The following is a 22,139-nucleotide window of genomic DNA, read 5'->3' as shown; positions in this document are numbered from 1 at the left end:
GGACCCCCAGAGATGGACCGCAGAGACGGACCCACACAGAGACCACACGGAGGGAGATACTTCATGGAGAGACCACAGGAGTGGTCTGGTTCCACAGGCGTGGAACTGAGGCTCACGGGCAACAGCTGGCATTAACCCTTCAGAGGGTTTTAGCCCCTGACTTTAAATTTTCCAGCTGAGGCTCCAGACCATTGATCACAGAACAGAGATGATCTGTCGAAATTCCTGCTCCATGAAATCCATGAACATAACTAATGGCTGTTCAATGCCACTAAATTTTGTGGTCCGGAATGATGTAGCCATAGTAGGTAAGTGGTCAGATCTTCCTTAAAATGAACTACGCTCTGTGCCATCTACAGCCAGGGTTGCTCCTTGGGACTGGACAAGTTGGGGAGTGCATCCTAAGACACCTGCTTGCAAGGGGTATTCAGCTGAGCAAAACAAACAGGGCCCGGACAGATAACCTCCCAGCATGTCCAGACTGGGTCATAGTACAGCAAGGAAGTTCACTGGAGTGAATCACATCCAGCACAGGGACCCACATTTGGGGTTCCTACAGGATTATCCACTTCCAAACGACTTTGACAATAGAAAAATGTATTCCTGCATCTATTCCTGTGACAGTAGCTCCAAGATTGGGAAGTTACAGTTCTTGACTCGGATGATCAGCAGCGCATGCGAGGAAGTGGGTTCTTTGCACCTTCCCATTTAGGGTGTAGATGTTCCCTCAGAAAGCTCACTCCACAGTTTCAACCTGGCAGCCAAGTTTTGGGCATCGCTAGGGACAAGACAGGTGAGGGGATAAACTGCTGGCTGCCGCACATCTGTTTTTAAAAACAGGAGCGTTTCCTGAAGCCGCCAAGTAGTCCCATCTGACCTTCTGGCCAGCATGGTTTCATGTGCTTCTTCTCGAACCAGTCCCCACTCAGCAAGACAGGGTTCTCATGACTGGTCTGGAGAAGCAGACGGCTCCACAGGGAGGGTGAGCATCAACCCAGAAAGGACAGGTTCCTTCGGCACAGGCGGAGGGCAGGTGCAGGGGTCACAGGGGCTCCTGTGGGCAAGTGGGAGCTGAGCTGCTCTCCAAAGCGGAAGGTTCTCGAGGAAGAAAGCATCCCGGCAGAGCCATTCAGCACTGGGCTCTGCTGAGACGCGTTTAAAGCTGAAGACTCCTAAACCTTCTTCCAGACTCACGAGCACCGATCACTCTTCTTGACCAGCATTTTAAGATGTCTGTGTTCAGCATTTTGCCACTTTGATCAGATGTCCAAAGACTTCTCAGCCGTTTAACTTAAGTACCCAAACAGTGACACTTTCTTATCTATTAACGTCCTCTGTGGGGCCGAAGAATGTGTGAATCAGATTGAATTTCCCATCAGCCTTGAGCTTAATGTTAGCAGCAGCCAGGCCCCGGGGAGAGAAGTCGATGGAGAGGTAATTAGGGATCATGTAATATTGGGGAAATAATTATGGGGGGAGGAGGACCCTAGGCAGTGGTTCTCAGATGCTGTGGCTCACCAGGTGATTTGTCAGCAAGCAAAGGCACGAGGATTCCTTTGAGGCAAGGAAGAAAAGTGTTCTTGATACGGCAATCAAGGGAATTAGATATCGGATGGAGGTGTAATTATTCGAGGAAGGAAATCATCCTTTCTCACTGAAGGGAAAGCAGAAATCTCACAGCAGTGAATACAGCAGAGCGAGGCAGGCTGCGGCGAGGAAGGGGCGTAGAAATAGCAGATATTGGTGGAAAACAATCTGCTACGTGCCAAGCTCACGTCACATGGGATCTGGAGCACAGCCCAGCCCTACTGTCCAAAAAGGTTAAACGTGACACAAACCCTCCTTTGTAAATATAGAGGTTTACTCGTCACTTCAGCAAGTCCCTCAACATCCATGACACGCATCTTGGGCCCTCACTAGGGAAGGCCAGAAGGCCACCCATGGCGAGCATCCTGGAGTCCCTTGATGCCAAGGTAAGAAACGCTCCAATCTCAGTGCCTTGCAAAGGCACAGACAGGTTTCTTTTTTTTTTTTTTTAAGTTTTTATTTATTTATTCATGAGAAACACACACACACAGAGCGAGAGAGAGAGAGGCAGAGACACAGGCAGAGGGAGAAGCAGGCTCCCTGCAGGGAGCCCGATGGGGGACTCGATCCTAGAACCCTGGGATCACGCCCTGAGCCGAAGGCAGGCGCTAAACCACTGAGCCACCCAGACACTGCGCAGACTGGTTTGTCACTCACATCGTCCTCCAAGGCAAGTCAGGAAGGCCTCCCATGGCCACGCTTATGGCAGAAGCGCCAGGATGAAGCCTCACTGCTAGGGAGACGACCTCGGGCTACGGGGGCAAGTCTGACCACAGAGCCCGATCCTTCTGAGAGGGATGCAGACGCCACTGACATACCAGAGGCTGGCAGAGAGAAGAGGTGGGCCACAGACACGGAGACTGGAATTAGCCATGAGCCGAGGGATGTCTGCAGCTTCTGGAAGCTGGAAGAGGCAGGGGACGCATCCTCTCGAGGCCCCCGAGAGGAATCAACCCTGTGCTGCACTGAGTTGCACCCCGGGGGCCAGCTATTTGGAGCTGCCTTAGCAAACCACCACCCACCAAGGGATGGAGGCCGGTGTGAGGGCACAGGGAGAGGACAGCGTGTACAAGCCTAGGACAGAAGTGGAACAGGCAGGTGGCTGTCTCTCAGGGCCCTTAGGGGAAGCAACCCTGTGGACACCTGCATCTGGGACTTCTGCTTTCAGAGCTGTGACACAGTGACGTTCTGCAGTTTTATCAACTCTGGATTTGCCTCTTCTGTATCCTTGTCAGGGAGACATGTTCCCAAGCAGGTCCCTATCAACAGCCTTAGAAATTTAATCATTGAACCAGAGATCTGGCCATCCAAGACCCTGCAGGACAGTGAACTCTGAATTGCCAGGTGTCTGGTGTGGTGATGGTCAGTAAGTTTCCACTCAGGGGTCGCCCCATCCAGAGAGGTCCCAGGCATCCTTGACCTTCCTCCATTTGCCATTCAGAGACCAGGAATCCGTCTCTCCTACAAGTGTCAGGGAGCGATGCATAAGGCGCTCCTTGCACAAGGACCTCCCGCCAGCCACCTGGCTAGGACCCAGAAGGGGTACAGGCTGTGCTTACTGCTGTGCCTCAATTTTCCCATCTGAAGAGGTGTCTAAAAAATGGATCTATATCACAGGGCACATATGAGGATTCAGGGAGTTGATGTGCAGCAGAGTTAAGTCAGTGTTGGGCACACAGTAGGCGTTCCACAGGCTGAGCGATGATGGTGTGCACATACCTGGCTGTCATTTGAAGCCTCTGCCATCATTTGAAGCCCCTTCCATGCACCTGCCACTGGGGGTGCAGACTTGAGTGTGACACAGGCTCTGACCTCAGCCTGGGATGGAGCGGCATGGTCCCCCACCATGCTGCCTGATGCACGCGGTGCGAGCCTGGCTCTAGTGCAGGCCAAGGCTTCCATGTGAAAGTTCTGCAAAGTGGAAACTCCACCAGTGGGACACAATCATGCAATTCCCAGGCCAGGCTGAGACTCAGTTAGGGCTTGAGTGATGGCTTCAATCATCTTTCACTGTAGCTAAACTTGGTTTGCCTGTCCCCAGCGTACAACTGACACGGGGAATCTGATTTGAATGGAAACATCTCAATTTCAAGGATGTTTGGGATTCAGTCTCTGAATCTGGCAGAGAATGGAACTCCGGATATAGTGGGATGCTACTCCAGGGACTGACCCTGGGGTGACAGGTGCAGCTGTGGGGGAGGGATTGGGTCACAGGTCTGAGTGCAGATCCAGACATCTGCACTCCAGGCCCCCACCTCCCCCTGCTGGCTGTGTATCCATGGCGAGCTATTTAAACTCTCTGACACTCAGTTTCCTCTCCCATAAAATGCGTCAGACAGCAGGACCTATTCCACGCAGCTGCTGTAAGAATTATACACGACACCAAACACGGAGTCATATTCAGCAGAGTGCGCATGAGTGTGCAAAATGATACAGGTGACAATTGTAGCAGAACCCTCCCTGAGGAAGGGGACTTTGCTGAGTATTCTAGAAGGAGACAATAAGCTGTGCGCTAGGAGGTATGGGGGTGTCATCTAGTAGAGGTTGCAAGTGGACAGCATAGTTTCATGTCAGGTCTCAAAGTAAGGCCCAATACTGTGTTACCTGGGCATCTGGGGAAAACCAGAAGCTCCTCAAAATCTTCACTGAAAGCTCCTCCCTAGCTCTGCTCCCAGAGATCAGGTCCCCAGGCCAAATGAAGTCTGCAGCACGGGAACCAGGTGGGGCTCCTGCTCACCCTCTAGCAGCGGGGTTTGATTGTCTGTCTGTGCGGGTGCCATTCAAGCAGGCCTATCGCACCCTCCCAGGGAGCCAGGCGTACCCACCCCCAGTTACTCCACAGCCCTGGCTGGTTCATGCACCCCATCCCAGCCCTGCAGGCCCAGCTCCTTGGCACCTGGCATCCTCCCTCTCTGGCTGTGAGTACACACAACCAACAAACTGCTGTTGGGCTCACCACTCCGACATCAACTGTCACGTGTTCAGTCATCCCCACGTCCCATGGTGAGAATCCCTCCCTCGCCAGTGTGCTGAGTGGGAGGTGATTAAAACAGACAGGAGGGAAGCGCAGACCCAGTTGAAACTGGGTTTCAACCCTCACTCTTGCAATCAGTTGAATATGCCAGAGATGAGACCCTAGCATCAGGGCTTCTACGTACCCTTCAAGACTCAGGACAGTTCAGCAAAGTGACAAGTTACCTGCTCAAAGGTTGATTGCCGTCCCATTGGGAAACACCAGAGCCACCTCACTGGTTGGTTGGCTGGAGCCAGAATGGGTGACTAGAACAGCATGTCCTACACACAGAAGCCAGATCAAATGCTTGTCTCCCCGCTTGTGGCTACTAGGGACACACAACCCTCTACCGGCTCCCTCTCTGCTCTCACCACACACCTCCTCCCTGCCCTGCTAAGCTACATGCCATCCTTCTGTCCTCCAGAGAGACCTAACATCGGATCCTTCTCTCCCCCACCCCACCCCTTGCCTGGTGGACCTGCTCCTTGGAAGGGCTAATGGAGGCAGGCTTCATGGGCACTATTCCTTACTCGGCCCAGCTCACATGTCCCTCTTCTCTGAAGTTCCCCCAGTCTGAGGGGTCCCCAGCCTGCTCCCCATCGCATCCCTGTGTTACATGATGCACCTGTGGCCTCATCTGGCTGGAGCTGTTGACTTGTTTCCTGTCCATCTGAGTCTTCCATCAACTGGGTTTTAAGCTCTGTGAGAGCAGGGATTTAGGACTAACTCCTTTCCTGCACATTCCCTAGTGCCTGGCAAACATTTGTGGAATGGATGAGGGATACGAACATGTCTCTGCACCCAAATTTCTCTTCTGTTAACATGGAACAGTAATTCCCATCTCCTAGTACACCTCCTAGTACTGTGTAACAACAACAGGGGGTCATAGAAACCACATCACAGAGGTAGAACGTGTGGATACATGGTCGTCTGTAAAGGTCCTGCACAAGGCAGTGTCCTGGGGATCTGACGTTGATGTTCTGTTACTCCTCTGAGAGAAGCTATGCCTGCTGCAGGTTTTCCTGCTAATGATTCCACCTCCTTCCCAGCTCACTGAAAGCCACTGAATGGAGAGGGCTGGGCCCAGGGCCATCACTCCTCACTGGCTCTCCTGTGCGTGCAAGGTTGGTCATCCTCGCTGTTCTAGGCTCTGGAGTCCACCTGCCGAAGGGGCCCATCAGTCAGACCACATCTCCCTTTTCTCCATCTTTATCCTGTATAGTGTTCACTCCCCTTTGCAAGAGCTTCTTTAATCTGAACTGATTGAAAATAATTCTGAAGGTTGTGTCAGTGTCTATTGCTCCCAGAGAGAGTCAGTATTTAGACAACACCTGAACAAAACCAAAATAACCCATCCACAAGGCACCCATTCCCTGTTCTGGGCAGGGAGCTGGGGTGAGGGGAGGGGGGGAAGGTGGGCTTCCCTCTGCAGGTCCCAGGGAGGCGAGCTGTCAGCACTCCAGGATGGCCCAGACCCTGTGGTCATGGTCCTCACCCAACGTCCTGTCTTTATAATCTAAGAGAAGGGTGAAGGCAAAGATCTAGTCCCAAAGACATAAGGTGGAAGGATGCCAAAGACGATGGACGTTTGTGCTGATATTATGTTTTCCGTGATTTCTGTCCCCGTTTTCCAGGAAAAGGCACTGTTTTGTGTGTGAACCCACCTCTCTGGCTCAGCCCAGTGCATCACAGAGCAGGTAATGGCCTCCACGTAAGCCAATCGGCACGTAGCATGGCTGTGGCCAATCTGCTTCGCTCAAGGGTAAGCATGTGATCTGAGTGCACCACATCCCCGTGAGCCTCAGAACTCTCGCAGGAGCCCTCCAAAACAAAGACAATCCCTCTTACTCTCAAACACGGAACTGAGAGGATGTGGAGAGCCAGTAGCCACTCTGTCAACCTCGGGGGAAGATGCCAGTGGAAAGACAGCTGAAGGACAGAAAGAATCAGCGTTCTCATCCTCATAAAATGCCATGGAAGCCTCAACTAGTGAAATTTGGGTGAATCCAGGTAGTGTGGGACCAGAAGTGAAGGAGCCCTAGAGGCAGGATCTAGAGATTCGATGAGAATTGGCACGGCACGAAGTTGCAGTGCAAACTGTACTTGCACCTTGATTTTTTTTTAATTTTATTTATTTATTCACGATAGACATACAGAGAGAGAGGCAGAGACGTAGACAGAGGGAGAGGCAGGCTCTATGCAGGAAGCCCGATGTGGAACTGGATCCCGGAACTTGGGGATCACCCTTGAGCCAAAGGCAAACGCTCAACTGCTGAACCATCCAGGACTCCCGCACCTTGATTCAAACAAACTGTAAAAATGAATAAATACATAAAACATTTACAGATCAACTAAAAATCTGAATATCTCCTGGGCCCTTGATGATACTATGGAGCTACTGTTGATGGGTTTAGTTGTGAAAATGGTTATGTGTTTGTTTGTTTGTTTGTTTGTTTGTTTGTTTGTTTTTACAGGTCTGATCTTTTAGAGGTACATAATAAATATGCAGGAATAACATAATATAGTGTCTAAGGTTTGCTACAAAATAACACAGGTAGGAAGGAAGTGGATAAGGTATAGGGACACAAGAGTAACCAAGATAATAATTCTTGCAGCTGGGTTTGAAATACATGGCATTTTGATTTGAAATATGGGTATATTTAACATTTCCCGACATAAAGAGTTTGAACAATGAGCAGTTACTTGAATGCTCTCTTCCCAAGGTGAGGGTTTCCCACATACAGCTGAAGTAAGGTCATTGACATTTTCCTGTGAGGTACGGCTTTTCTGTTAGATCAAACCATTACTCTTCTAAATTAATTTGCTTATTTTTGATTCCTTACATTCTTGCATGTGTTCAAATACTGAGGTGCGAGGTGCTTGCTCTACTAGCAGACGATGATCACATAAATGATGCCTATTTTATATTGAATGCTCCCAATAAACATCGGTTATCACAATAAGGGCTCAGTTGTTTTTCATCCGATTATTGAAATCAAAGCCAAGATTTTGGAAGTTCATTTGGCAGAAGATGGATGTCTGATACAACTGTGAATGTTCTTGTAAATTCACCGATACCCACACTGGAGATAAGAGTTGTTTTCACAGTAATAACAAGAACACAAACTTTGGGGTGGCACAAAATCATGAGAGAAAAGCAATAGTGTACAAACTCAGGAAACTTTATGGAGCACAAGTTCCTTGTTTTGATTGCAGGCAGGGCAATTGCCCTCCCAGACCAGTAAATGCCAAGGCATGTAGTCTTTTAGGGTGGACCCTGGTGGTCCTCACCACCTCGTCCTCATGCCTTTGGAGGATCTCTACCCTGGAGAGATGGCTGGATGGCGGCATTTACTTCCAACTAACAGAATATAGCCAAAGTGAAGGGGTATCGCCTCTGAGCCTCTTGCGAGAATCTTGCTTTCTGCTTTGCTCCATCTCTTTCCACTCTCTCAGTGGGAAAAGCAAGCTGCCATGTTGTAAGCACCCGATGGAAAAGCCATGTGGCAAGCAACCCAAGGCTCCAGGCAACAGCCGGTGAGAATCTGAGGCTGCCAAGAGCCACATGAGTGGGCTTAGGAGAGTATCCTCCTCCCCGCCCCCATCAGACCTTGACATGATGGCAATCCTGGCCAACACCTCAGTTACAACCTTGTGGAAGGACCCAGCAAAGCTCTGCCTAGATTCCTGACCCACGGAACCCATGATGTAAGAAAGGGTTGTTGTTTTGAACTACTGAGTTTGGGGGTAATTTATTATGCAGCACTAGAACTAATATAAAGCTCTTGATATAAAAACTTAGGTCTATTTCTATACATTCAGAGTAAGTGGACCTCAACATGTTTCCATGAAGGTGACCTGCACGTGCAAAATTCACCAATGCAGAGCACACTTTTCGTTTGGGGCCACTATTCGATCTGGGTTTAGAATGTCTGAGTCTTTGGAGAGCTGTTTTGCAAATTCACCCAAGCGTCCTGCAATGCTATTGAACGATTTGCTAAAAACTTGAGATTCAGTTTGCATTCTGTCCAAAACCAGACAGAGCTCTCTAGTCAGAGTATTCAAACAGTGAGTGTCACAAACCTTAGCTTTTAGAGCTTATAGCAAATTACAGTTGTTGAGGGGGTAAACGCTGGAGAGCAAGAAGACGTTGTGGTGTATCCCCACAAAAGTAAGGGAGGAGCAGGAAAATCTCAGCAGTGAGGGTGCAGAAAGGCGAGCTTTAATTCTGAAATCACAGGTTTGTGGTGGGAGACATCCTGGCCCGGGAGAATGTTTGGATAGAGTTTGTCTATTTAATTAGGTAAATCTATATTCTGTGTCAGAATGGAGCAAAATTGAGAAAGGCTGTAATTCTGAAGGATCCAAATGTGGTAAAACACTAAAAGGAAACTTTAAGTAGAGGTCAATTGTTTGACAGGTTTTGTGTGGTAAGAATATTTGTCAAAGAAAGGTCTTCTGGAAGGAGGCCAAAAGGACACTGTCTGTGAAAATATTTGGGCTAAATATTCTATTAATTTTAATATTTTAATACCTAACAAAAATGTGTTTTATGTGGCTGCACTGGTTCTAAATTTATATTAGATATATATTTTACTGACAAAAAATGTATTCATTCAAAAAATAACTGGCAGAGTATTAGAGACAGATGTGACAGAGAAACTAATAAAATGATAGGAATCTGCAATATGATGGTTAATCTCATGGTCAACCTGACTTCCCAGACAGGTGCTTAAACACTGTTTCAAGGTCTGTCTGCAAGAGTGGTTGTTTCTGGAAGAAACTGACCTCTGAATTGGTAGATGAGTAAAGCAGACGCCCCTGCCCAACGTGGGCGGGCCCCTCCCAATCCACTGGGGGCTCTGAGGAAACCCAGCAGGTAGAGGAAGGAAGAGTTTCCTCCCTCTCTCTCGGCCTGACTGCTGAGCTGGAGCCCCTGATCCCCAGGACTCCTGCCTCTCCACCTCTCAGGAGCCCTGTCCCCCCGACCCTCAGGACCCCTGTCCCCCCGACCCTCAGGACCCCTGTCCCTTCTGACCCTCAGGACCCCTGTTCCCCCTGACCCTCAGGACCCCTGTCCCTTCCAACCATCAGGACTTCTAGCCCCTCCAACCCTCAGAATGGGACTTACTACATACACCACTGGCCTTCTTGAGCCTTCAGCTTGCAGGTGACAAGATCACAGGTCCATAATCACATGGACAATTCCTCATATTTCTTTACATGTGTTTCATATATACATACACATATGCATATGTACTTGACTTATATATGTTTTGTTTCTGTATATAAATACTATATGTATTATATACACATGTGTACTATTGGTTCTGTTTCTCTGGAGAACCCTAATACATCCACCAAGAATAATTAGCCTGCTTACATTAGTTTTAAATGAATATAAAATATTTATATAAAATGGAATAACAAACTATTTTTAATATAAATAATTTAACATTTTTTCAGAAAATACTATAGTTTTGACAATAGTTTCTAGATACATCTCACAGATCCACTGACATCATCAAACCAATCTGTCAGTCCATAAAGATATTATGGAGTGGAGCATTAACTATTTCTAAAACTCTGACTCTGAAGGATGTCTTGGCTTAGGTGATAAATGATCGGTCACCCTTCTTGAGTAAAGGGACGGACATTTCCTTTTCGAAACCAGGAGGGATGGGGAGAGGCGTCCCTCCTGGTGGGTACACTTCACTGGCTCCTGTGAGATTTCTTCTATTCTTTCCGGTTTCTGAGCTTTTTGCTGGTGGTGTTGCTGCAACCAGTGATGCACTCTCTTTCCCCATCAAACATTCTCTGTTTGAAATGGTCTCGTCCTTTAAGGCCAAATGCAGAGTGCTCACCCCTGAGAGTGCAGGCAGGGCAGAGAGGTAGCCTGGAGGTACCAAGGCCCAAACGCTCCCCTCCTCTGCAGTGCCTCGTGCTTCTCTGACGCCACGCTTTACCCGGCAAACAGAGCAATTTTTAAAAATCCTGGATCGTATGCATCATATCACTGCCCTGCTCACAGCCACCCGATGCCCGTACCCCTGCCTGGCTCTGAGGAATATTCCAGGTACTGGTGATGCAGCCACACCTCCACCTCCCGGGGGTCCTCCGTCCTTCACATTGTCTGCGGCTGCCAAGCTGCCTATGTGGCCTCCTTGAATAACCGACAGTTCCAGGGGGCTGACCTGCCTCCCTGGGAGGCAAGATGAGGTGGTGGGGACTCCTGTGTTCTCATCTCTTACCCTCCTCCCCTTGCTAAGGTGCCCCTTCGAATGGAATGTGTTTTCTCCACTGAGCGCTGGGCTCGGCCACAAGCTGGCTTTGGGCAACCGGATGGAGCCCAGACCCAGGCCGAGGCATTCCATGGACTCTCGGGGTTTGACCTCTGTGCCCCTGCCTGCCTGGCTCCAGGAGGCACCCCCAACCCTGCCGGGGAACTGCAGGTCTTTTCTGATTCCAGGGCAGAGCCAGGAGGAGCCAAGCTGAGCCTAATCACTTGTTCAGGGCTCAGGTTCCCCAGTGGCAGCCTGGCCCTGAACCTCTGTAGGGTGGCTCCAGAGCTCAGGCTCATGCTATCATGCACGTCACTCTGGGGGGATTAAGGCCCCCAATGTCCTTGCTATTAACTCATAGTGGAGCAAGGGGCTGTAAGGGGGAGCACCTGATCTGAACATATGTCAGAACACACAACTGTGGATGGAGTCCTAGAAGTAGGGCAGGTGTTGAGCACATAAACAGGAAGGAAAGCCCACCAATTCCATTCTGGGGAGGCATGTGTAGCAGATGTGTCCCAGCCTCTCCATACGCAGCTCTGTTGGCAAAAATCTGGGCCGACCCAAATGCGACCAGCCGGAAACCAGATAAAGCGATTGTGCTGCAGCCACGTAACAGAAAACCATGTGGGAGTGAAGATGAGTGGGTGGCAGCTGGGTGCATCGGCAGAGCGGCTTCCATGTCCAAAACACTGCAGCCAGTCATCCAAGAATGCCTACAGCGTGAATCCATCCGTGCAACACTCCACTGTGTACAAAACTAAAGAATTGTGTTTGGGACACGTGCATGTGTAGTAAAATAATGAAGACAAGAAAGAGAGAAAAATACAAACTTCCCAACAGAAGATGGGGCAAAGGAGGACACAAAGCAGGCTCTGAAGTACCTCCTTCCCTGGATGGTGGTGCATGGGGGCTTGTCTTATTCTCCTTTATATGACAGTCAGGCTTTGTGCGTTACTTTTTAAACAGGGAATTTTGTATCATTTAACAAGTTTTTTTTTTTTTTTTAAGATTTTATTTTTCTATTCATGAGAGACACACTGAGAGAGGCAGGGACATCACAGGCAGGGGGAGAAGCAGACTCCCCACAGGGAACCTGATGTGGGGCTGGATCCCAGGATCATGACCTGAGCCAAAGGCAGACGCTCAACCACTGAGCCACCCAGGTGCCCCTGTATCATTTAATTAAAAAGGAGGGGGCATCCATGTAGGATAACGTGCATGCAATGCTCAGAAGCTCAGAGAGGGAGAATTATTGGTGAAATGGGCAAGCTCGGCCCTTCTCTTCTATTAATCCCTCCAATCCCTCCAATCCCTCGGATTAAAAAGTGAGCTTCATTTCTCCTGCCCCGGCTCCAGGTTAGCATGTGGAGAGGCTGGCAGGAGCAAGAGGACCAAGGACCCTCGTGTGCCTGTGTGTGTACATGCATGCACGTGTGTGTGTGTGCACGTGCCTGAGTACATGTGCATGTGTGTCTGCATTTTGGTGTGTACACGGAGATACACATTCATGTGGGGGGAGTGTATGAGGAGACAGCCACTAAGCTTTGCTGTTGGCAGGTCCCCCTCTCAATGCAGAATCTGAAGACAAAGGGGGACTTTGTTTTACAGACTCCAACTGCTGACAGAGCTGTTGGGGACTGGGGACCAAACACAGCCGCCACTCTGGGGTGAGTGTGGACTGCTTCCTCCTGCAGCAGCTGACGGAGGGCTGATCTCCGGGGAGATGGCCTGGTATGTGGACCTGCTGGCCTGGCTCGGCTGGCACCAGGCATGCTCACACCCTGTGGAACGAGCCGCACACACAGCACCCCGCTCTCCGCCACACCCCATCACTGGAAGCCAAGGAAGCAGGAGTCCACTGCTCTGGGCCATGGTCTGAGGCTACACATGACGGCGTGAAATTGCACTGACCCAGAGACTCCACGTGAGAGAATCACTCCTTTGCGATCTCCCCGGAGACCCAGGAGAAAGCCTGAGCCAGGTGCTAGCATGGCGTTAACACTGCTCCAACTCTCGCTAACTTTCATTTTTTAAGGGGCCAGCCATTGGTGGGGAACCATGTGTAGCTGTTTCTATGACATTTAATTTGACAATTGTCTTTCATTGTTAGTGTGTGGTTGTGGTTTTCCATTTAAGAGTGTGATATGATTTTCTTTTATAATAAATCATGTAAGGACACCCTCGGCACCCCTCTCCTGTGTGCCAGGCACCAGTCGGGGTCCTATGCACACATCCGCTTGTTTCATTCCCCTGACCACCTCACTAGGCAGGTACGATTATTCTCGGGCTCGGCAAAGGCCACAAGCACCTGGAGCCTCCTTCCTCAGCTAGAAAGGAGAGGGGCTGGGACTCGTCCTGGGGAATCTGCTCTTGGATCTGTTCCCTACCAGCACTCTGTGCTTGCTCTCATGGAGGTGGGACAAAACACATGGTTTAAAGAAAAATATTAATAATACTGGGCATTGTGGGATGAATTGTGTCCACCAAAACAATGTCTCCAAAGACCCAGGGCCAAACCCAGGATGTGTGAGTGTGAACTTATTTGGAAACAGGGTCTTTGCAGGTGGAATCAAGTGCTAGGTCAGGGTGGGCCCTGAGTCCAATAGCTGGGGTCCTCAGGGACAGGAAAGAAGATGCAGAGATGCAGAGGAAGACGGCCACATAGCAACGGGGCAGAGACTGAACACAGGGTTGTGGCAGCCTCAGGAAGAGGCGAGGAAGGGTCCCCCCCACAGGGGCTTCAGAGGGCGCAGTCCTGCCCTCACTTTATCTTACACTGCTGGACTCTGGAGCCCTGAGACAACAAATTTCTGTTGTTTGAAGCCCCCGTGTATGATACTTTGTCAGAACAGCCCTAGGAAGCCACATGTGGAGCGGCAAACTCACTGTGGTACCTGAACGAATGTGAGACCTGGAAGCACCATGGGCCACAGCTGGGCTCCGGGTTCCCCTTCCAGGACCACCTCTTTATTTTCAGTACTGTGGTCCCGCTGTCCTCTACTGACCCAGGCACACAACCAGTGTCCCAGATCCCCAGACTTATACCCCTGGAGACCCCACTGTTGTGGTTTGCAAGCTTTAGCTCTGGGCTTTGTCACCATTTCCACAGGACACAGCCCACAGTTCAGAGGCCAACACCAAGCCAGTCCCCAGCATAGGAGTGCCCTCAAAGATTCACAGAGATACACCCAAAAGACAGCAGACCACCCCTTGGGCGGAGCCCCTGAGTGGCATGCAGCACCGTGCTTGGCAATTTAATAAAAAGATCTTGCTTAGTGCTGACAACTCACGGTGCTTTTGTTTTGAATGACCATAACGGACCAGCACGTCTCACATCAAGGGCCAGAAGCTCAGACCGTGCCTGGCCCAGGCAGGTGACATAAATACATTGCGTAGCCTGGTGGAAGCTGCATGTGTGCCTCCTCAATGAGGCAGGAGCTGTGAAAATCAGAAAGACACCCTTCCAAAAGAGGCAGCTCCCACTTATGCCCCAGGGACTGGAATCCCATCTTGACCTATTTTCTCATGTCTTCAGAGGCTTAGATTAAAAAAAAAAAAAAAAAAAACCAAACACGTAAAATCTCCGGATTTTCCACTGTTGGCTGTAGTGGTTTGACAGGTGTTCCCCCAAATTCACAATCTCCTAGATCCTCAGAATGTGACCTTATTTAGAAACAGGATCTTTGCAGATATAATTAAGGGAAGGATAGAGATGAGCTCACACTGGGTTGGGCTGGGCCCTAACCCCAATGCAAGAGTCCTTATCAGAGATCAAGAACACATAGAGACACACAGGAGAGGCCACAGGAAGACAGAGGCAGACATGGGAATGATTCGGCCACACACTGGGTACACTAGAGCCCCCAGGAGCTGGAAGAGGCAGGAAGCATCCTCCCCTAGTGTTCAGAAGGAACATGGCCCTTGTCCACACTTTGATGCCAGATCTCTGGTCTTCTGAATAGTGAGAGAATAAACTTCATTTGTTTTAAGCCACAAAGTTTGTAGTAATTTGGTGCAACAGCACCAGAAAGCTGATATATTGGGTGAATTTTTAAAAATACTCAAGCTTAGCCTTATGTAGGCTCAGGATCTTGACCCAGTCCAACCCTCAAAGATGACTTTCTCCTTGAGGCCAGCAAGCGGATCTGACCACACCTGTTCCCAGAACCCACAGGGGTAAACCATGTCCGTCAAGAGTCTCTGCCCTTAGAAGTGTTTCCATGGTTGACGGAGGGGAGGAGGCCTAGTATTTTCTCTCTTGGGAGAAGTGAAGGCATAGATAAGAGGGGTCTGTCTACGTCTACTCCACTGCCTGCAAGTGGGCGGTCTTTGCTTCTGTGTGTGAGCCTCCCTTGCCCCTGAGAGGTTTTTCTGCAAACTCCCCAGGCTGGTTACTGGCTCAGTCCTCAGGACTGGACACTTCTCCTCTCCTTCAAAGCCTTTTTGGCAAAGGAGAAGCCTCTGGCTCCTGCCCTGGGTGTTTTCTGACTCCCCAGGGTGGGATGCCTGAGGACCTGCTCAGCCCTCATCCTTGGGTGACCTACCAGCAGACTGGGAGTGAATGCCACATTTGGCAGTGGGGGATGGGACTGATGGATGAACTGTCCCCCTTTGCCCAGGCAGACACTTCTGGGATACATTTTAGATTTTTCCAAAGGACCCACAGAATCCAGGACCAGGTACCTGTGGTGGCAGCAACCAACTTAGTAACTTGTCTCTCATCTGCTCCTTCCCTCTTCTCACTCCCCGTCCCCCACTGCTGCTCTGAGCCCCCATTGCAGGCTCTCTTCCAGACAGACATGGGCTCACAGACGTGGTTCTGCTCTCAAACTCAGGCTTAGACCGTTAAGCAAGAACCAGCACATGATCCTTGATGTGTTACAAAAGGAAATCCACAACCTGCCAAATCCTCTTATGCTAAAGTAAAAAGAAAAAAAGAAAAACAAGACCCCACAAAACACAACTATATACTTGTGCTCGATCTCATCAGCCCTTGTTACAAGACCCTGTATGCAAGAAGTGTAATGAAGCTAAAGACAAATGCAACTTATATCAACCCTAATACATTTTAAGTGGTTCTCAATAATTTTGTTGACTTTGAACGTAAGAAGTTTCAGAAAAATCACTCAAATGACCATATGACATATAAACATTTTGGTGGATTCTGTTTTTTGTCCTGATGCAAATTTCTTTAGTTTTTTAAAACTGAAATACAATTGCCATGCAACTTCATAAGTTTGGGGTGTACAATGTGTTGATTTGATACATGTACAAACTGCAATACGATCACCACTGTCGTGTTAGCTAATACCTCTCTCGCCTTACAGAATTACCAGTTCCTTTTTGTGTGGGAAGAACTAACATCTGATCTATTACCAACTTCAAAGTTTGTAATACATCATGGTTGGCTATAATCATTGTGATATGCATCATCTCTCCAGGATTTATTTATCTACTAGCTCCTAGACTGTAGAGGCACTCAAAAAATTCATTAGGCTTTGAAAATCACCTGCGGTTCCATTTTTAGCCACTAGATGGCAGGACAAACAAGAACTGGCAGATCCTAATGGGCTTAGTTGACAAGAAGGGGCAGGGGTCTACAGGCAAGTGGCCTTCTCCAAGTCTTTTTTTTTTTTTTTTTAGATTGATTATTTACTTATTGTTTATTTATCATTTATTTATTTATTATTTATTCATAGAGACACACACACACAGAGGCAGCGACACAGGCAGAGGGAGAAGCAGGCTCCATGCAGAGAGCCTGACATGGGACTCAATCCTGGTCCCCAGGATCACGCCCTGGGCTGCAGGCGGCGCTAAATCGCTGCGCCACCGGGGCTGCCCGCCTTCTCCAAGTCTTGCTCTGCATTAACTGCCTCACCAGAGGGGATCATGCTACATTATCATCTTATATTGTTTTCACCACAGACCTTACACTTTCAGACATGTTATTGTTTGCCTACATGTTTACTGTTTGTCTCCTTCAATATAACATGAGCTCCAGAAGAGCTGGGACTTTGTTCTATTCCTAGCTGCCCCCCCCCCCCCCGAATTTAAAATAGATCCAAGTAGCTCAGAGGTATTTGTTGAATGGATGAATGATAGGAGTGACAGATGAATGTGACATTTGATCCACACTAATGGTCCAAGTCTCCTCTGACTTTCTTGTTTCCAAAAGCATCACGACTCACTGTGAATGAAAATCTGCACTTTATGTGGTGTCTGGGATGTTAGCAAACTGCTGAACTCCACAGTTTGGTTTATGTCTTTGAAATATCTGAGCCCTGAAGAGCAGTAAGCAAGTAGTCCTCTGGGTCTAACTAGCTTGGTTTGAGTTTAAAATTTAAAATGGCAAGCATAAATCTACTTGGAGGCTCCTGTGATCACGCCTGAAGGATGTCCATCCTTTCCAGCTCCAGGATCGACAAAGGACTCATGTAGCAGTGAGACTGTAAATTCTGGTGAACTGAGGTTTCTTTAGATAAATCACCCATTTGCAATTAGTCAAAGCAGTCAAAAGATTTTGCTGGGCTTCTGGGGAGTGCTGCACATGTTATACCCTGTGGACTGAGAAAGTGGGTGGACCTGAACAGCAGGGCCAGGATTAGGGTGAGGACAGTGAGGTTGAGTATTGCAGAGCAAGGAGCTTGGGGCCCCTCCCTCCATCTTCCAAACCACCAGTGGCATGACTCTGCCCTCTACTTCTGTCCTCACTTCTGATTCTGAATCTCCTGCTTCCCTTCTTCACTTATAAGGACCCTGTGATTCCAAATCTCCCCAGACAATCCAGAATAACTCCTACATCTCAAAATCCTGAACTTGATCACATCTGCAAAGTCCCCTTTGCCACGTAAAGGAAACATATTCACAGGTTCCAGGGATTAGAACGCAGATATCTTTCAGGATGGTGGGTGGAGATTATTTAGCCTATGACAATGCCGATCTGAATTTTAGCCTTCAGTTAACAGAATGGAGAAAAAACTCATCTATTGCTGGCACCCAAGAAAACTAATTATTTCTAAGAGGCCACCTTAAGGGCCATGTGCCACGATTTCTAACCTTCACTGCTGTGTGCAAGCCACAGGCCGGCTGTCCCATGTGCACCTGTTCACTTAAAATGTCAGGCAGTGGGAGTGGGGGGGGGGTCGCGGGGGCAGTGACACTCTTCCTCTCACAGCAGGTTCCAGGTGGAGGCCAAGCCCCACCCCAAGAAGGGCAGTGAGGGCGGCAAAGCCTTTACCATCTCAGCACATTTCTGCTTCAAAGATGTCCCCTGGTGACAGCCCCAGAGCTCCTCTTTCCCACTTCCCTGATGGATTTTAAATTGCGTTGAGAACACGAAGAGCAGCCGTACGGATGAGCATTCTGCCTGGCAGAGACAAGATTCTAGTTGGAGCAGTGAGGGTAATAAAGCGCTGTTTAATCTGCCTTAATAAGCAGAGTAAATGTTTAACTATCAATTGATACAAATGGCCTGTTGTAATTTTCTTGACTTTGGGAACATACCACTTTTGTGCTCAGGATGTAAAAAAAAAAAAAAAAATCAAGAGTCCTGGATCAAAATCGAGAAGTTGACATGACTGTGCGTGTTTTCTGGCTGGTGCGCCGTACTCGGCATCTGGGGGGCCTGACAGTATCGGATTCATGGGAGAACCCATGTTCTTCCTAATTCAGTTTCTCACATATGCTAGTTGGTTCATGTCCACATCTGTACCATGTGAATGTATGTGATAATATAAAGCATAAAAATTCATGTCTGGATCTGTCACGATATCTTTAATTTTGCTGGCTATTAGCACCAGTGGACCTAGAGGGAGTGATGGTAGCATTTCACCGAGTGTGTGTGTGTGTGCAAGGTACTTTGATGGATTAGGAACTTCTCCTGGGACATGTCAGAGCCTCACACAGTGGCTTCGACCTTCTGGAATCTGGGTTGCCGGCAAGCCACTGTGGCAGGCAGAGTAGCGGCACATGCAAACACCTAAACCTGTGAACATGGCCATACAGGCACCAACTAGCTGGCTCTGAGAGATTTCTAGGCTGCAGAACCATCAGGGGATTCGTCTCCAGTGTGCTGATCCACCCAGGTGGTGGACCAGCATCAGGGTGGCCCCAGGGCCCCAGGAAGCTGTTGTGCTCAGGGCAAAGTCCCACACAGTGGGGGGTCTGGAACTACAGAAATCCCCCCCCCCCACACTCTGGAGGAGAGCCCTTCCTGCCTTTGGTGCTGCTGGTCACCATCGGCCTCCCGTGGCTTGTAGAGATGTCTCTCCAGTCTGTGCTAATGGTTCTTTGGATGCCTCCCTGGTGCTCGCTGCTCATGAGGATGCCAGTTGTACTAGATTCAGGGCCCACCTAACTCCAGAGTGACATCTTGATTCCACCTGCAAAGATCCTATTTCCAGTAAGGCCACAATCACAGGCTCTGGGTGGACGTGACTTTTGGGGGACACCATTCACTCCAGTACCGCAGCCAGTTATTTCTCTGCCAGGACAGATACCAAGGGGGGGGGGGGGTCTACTACAAGCAGGGTCCAGGCTTCACACCCTCATGGCTGCATGTCTCACAGGGCCCACCTGGCCCTGCATGCACACCTGTGGGCAGCACCCAGTGTTTTCAGCACCCTTCTCCATCCCTTGCATTTCTGCTTAGGCTTCTGCTAACAGAGTTGAGGACACAGAGGCAGTATCCTCTACATACCGGGGCTCCTGTGTGCAGGTTTATGTCCTGCCACATGCAAGGGGCCTCCAAACATTCCCACCTTGACTCTTCTTCCCTCTCAGGGGACCGGAGTCCTGCCCACCTGAGGCAGGGAGGACATCACTTTGGTGTCCAGCACTCTGCCACATCCCACATATCCCCTCATATAGAAGCTGAAATCTCCTAAAGCTTCTGATTCTCCATTCTGTAAGAGTTAGAATGACCACAAAGACCTCCCTTTGCCTGGTACTCTCGGAGGAAGGAGGAGGGCCGGGAGAGAGAGAAGACAGAAATGGAAAGAAGGGAGGGACAGAACGGAGGACCACCTCTGCCCCCACAGCCCGTGCTACAAGCCCCCTCCTCTGGGTCCCTTCAGGGCAAGTGGGTACCTTGTCCACCTGCACAGCCAATGCCCTGCAGCTGGGCTCACCGCTCCGCAGAAGGCGGTCATCCCACTTGGCAGGGATGTGGGGCAGACGCTCTCTCTCCAGGAAACACTCCTCCACCCTCACCTCCTTGACCTCAGGTCCTGGGAGCAGCCAGGGTTGGATCCTTCTCAGGGAGGCTCAGGCATCAAGCATCACCTCCCCACAGATGACTCCGAACATGGATCTCCAGCCCCAAGGAGTCAGCAGTCAGGTGGAGAGCCCTGATGGACATGTCCAGGGAGGTCTCCAAGCTTGAACTCCATACGCATTACTAGTGACTGAGATGCTGATCTGATTTTAGGAACAAGTGCTGAGGGCAGCTGGCCCTGGGCCTGCCGGCAGTTAGGGAAGGTGGTGGAGGCTGTGCCAGTGGCAGGTTGCAAACGGTGGAGTCCTGCAGGCCAAGAGGCTGACCGTGCACTTCTCAAAAACGCCAGGCAGTCTGTCACCTCCTTGGCTCCTGATCTGGCCCGTTTTGCTGGGTCCCGAAGTCTCTGGAAAATCAGCAGGGCATAGAGGAGAAAGGAAAGGGTTCCTGCAAGGTCCCTTCCCTGCCCTCCGGGAGCCTGTGACTCTGTGACGCGGAAGCTCCACAGAGCAATGCTGGTTTGGAGGGCTGGGTAAAGTGTGTAGGACAGATGTAACCTCCAGCTAACACCACGCTGGCTTCCCTGCCAAGGAGCCGTGGGCTTGCGGCCGATCTGAAAATTAGCAAACGCTGATTTTTCAGTTATGTGGCGTTGTCTCATTGACTATTTTCCCCCTTTGCTCTCTAGTTTGTACTTCTCACTTAATATGTTGTTTCAATCAGGCACCCTGTTTCCTCAAAAAGGCCCTGTTTCCAAAAGAGCAAGGTGTTAAACATTCTAAAGCATCTGCTCTAATGACTTCATTCAACTGGAAAGCGCCCCTACAATACTGGGCCTATTTTAATAACAGTGAATCACATGGTGTACACAGCAATCTCAGGTTCTGACAGCACTGTGTTCCTCTTAAATGCACTTTGATTTTTAAGTGATGGGGTCATTCTGCACCAATGGAACACTCTGGTATCAGATTTCAGAGAATCTGGCAGCCAGTGGGGGCCACTGCAGTCTTGCGAGGTCACATAAAGGACCATGTGTTCCCATCCACTGACAAGGGGTGTCTCAACCTCTGCCCAGTGAGGTGGCAGGATGCTCCACTGGACACCATCCCCCACCTCCCCAGGTCCCAGAGAGACAGCAGGACATACCGACTGGGCCATACCTGAACGTCATGGACAGGCTTCACAGGTCCCTTTGAAACCAAAACAAGGTTCTGTTCCCCCAAGCTCGTGTGGGAAAGCTCCGTCTTATTAAAACCTCCTCTATGAGTCTGCCCCAGATACTGGGGAGAAATGAAGAGCCCCACCTGGCACACCCTCAACAGATAAGGCAGGCGGGAGCGTCTTCAAATGGAGCATGAGCGTTGGCCCTCTGAGGCTGACACCAATGAGCTAAAGACATATCCCATCTTCAGGGTACAGCATTTCTAAAGTCTCCCACGACAGGATATTGGTTTTGTATATATTTTTTTCATCTATTACTGCTTAGCGCCATAGGGTGAAGCCGATCACCTACAACCTAATTCAGCTGAGACAGACTCTAAGGCTGTCCTTCTGACTGCTTTGTCAGTCCTCCAATGACCTGGGGAGACTTTCCTGGATGGTCTGGACAGATCCAGGGATGTTCACAGGACATGTGTCCAGGGCGTAAACACTGTCAAGTGGACCGGGTAGGGACCGCCTGTCCCCATCACCCAACCCTCTCTTCCCTTTCCCCGCCACTTCCTTCAATGGGTTAACAGTATGGGTTAACAGTTTTCAGTATATCCTGAAGACATAAACTATATCTCTAGTGGACACTATTTCTGAGAGTGGTGCTTTTCACCCCAGACTCACACCGTCAGCCCCACTGACAACTTGGTCATCTGTCTTTGCTCTGCCTGAACTCCACCAGTCAGAGGACTTCCTTATGGTTTTCCATACTTTCTATTACGTACAAACAACAGAGCAGGGGTTTTGTGTTCATTTTTTCCTCCAGGTATAAAACTGTATTTTAATACAGAGCAGGCTTAAGAATCACTACGTTGGAAAAATCAAAGAG

This window comes from Canis aureus, chromosome 27, assembly GCF_053574225.1.
Source record: "Canis aureus isolate CA01 chromosome 27, VMU_Caureus_v.1.0, whole genome shotgun sequence".
Lineage (NCBI taxonomy): Eukaryota > Metazoa > Chordata > Mammalia > Carnivora > Canidae > Canis > Canis aureus.
This window is presented reverse-complemented; position numbering follows the sequence as displayed.